The following is a 670-nucleotide window of genomic DNA, read 5'->3' as shown; positions in this document are numbered from 1 at the left end:
TGGTGAAGACGCCTTTGCCATCTCCGCCACAGCACTCAGAGGGCTCGAGCCTCTGCGCGCATCACGGGCTCCGCACACCACGTGCCACGAGCTGTTCCCACGAGGCCACAGACACGAGGCCTGCGCCCGGAGGGGTGTTCTGCAGCAGGGGGGTGGCCGGGCCCCCAGCAGACTTGGAGAGGGCGACGTGGACGGAGGGGAGGGCGGAGGGCGTGTCCCCAGGAGCCCTGCGGAGACAGGGACATGGCGGCACTGCCCCGTCCAGACTCCACCCCCACGTGTGGCTTGGACAACCGGAGGCTCAGCAGCGGGCAGGGCAGTTCCTAGGCCTGGTCTGGGCTCCACAGAGACTCTTCCGAGTCCCATCTCCCAGGGCGACCATCGGGGCAAGAGCTGAGGGGGGGGTTTTCATGTCTGAGGCAGTGGTCAGGCCAGGACCCCATGTCTGTTGAGTAGGCGTGTGCAAGGTGACATCGAAGCTATTTTAGAGCCGTTCCAGAAAGAATTATCTTCACTCGAGAAGCTGACTAGGAGTCCTGGCCACGGAATTGAGCTACCACGGATACCGCGTCCCTGCATACCTGTGTCTCTGAGCAAGTGACTTGTCGTCCATCCACTTAACAAAAGCCCATTTCGAGCTGAGCCAGGTGCCGGGGACAAGCCGCGGCCA

At 63.1% G+C, this 670-nt stretch overlaps 1 protein-coding gene across 1 annotated transcript in view; it reads left to right on the top strand.

Annotated features, from left to right (window-relative positions):
• Positions 1-670, top strand: part of POLN (DNA polymerase nu) — a 160,973-nt gene that overhangs the window by 152,188 nt on the left and 8,115 nt on the right. The gene's annotated exons all lie outside the window — the stretch shown is intronic.

This window comes from Crocuta crocuta, unplaced genomic scaffold (genome assembly GCF_008692635.1).
Source record: "Crocuta crocuta isolate KB4526 unplaced genomic scaffold, BGI_CrCroc_1.0 scaffold179, whole genome shotgun sequence".
NCBI classification, from domain to species: Eukaryota; Metazoa; Chordata; class Mammalia; order Carnivora; family Hyaenidae; genus Crocuta; species Crocuta crocuta.
Note: the sequence above shows the minus strand (reverse complement) of the source record. Positions and strands in the feature narration are given on the sequence as shown.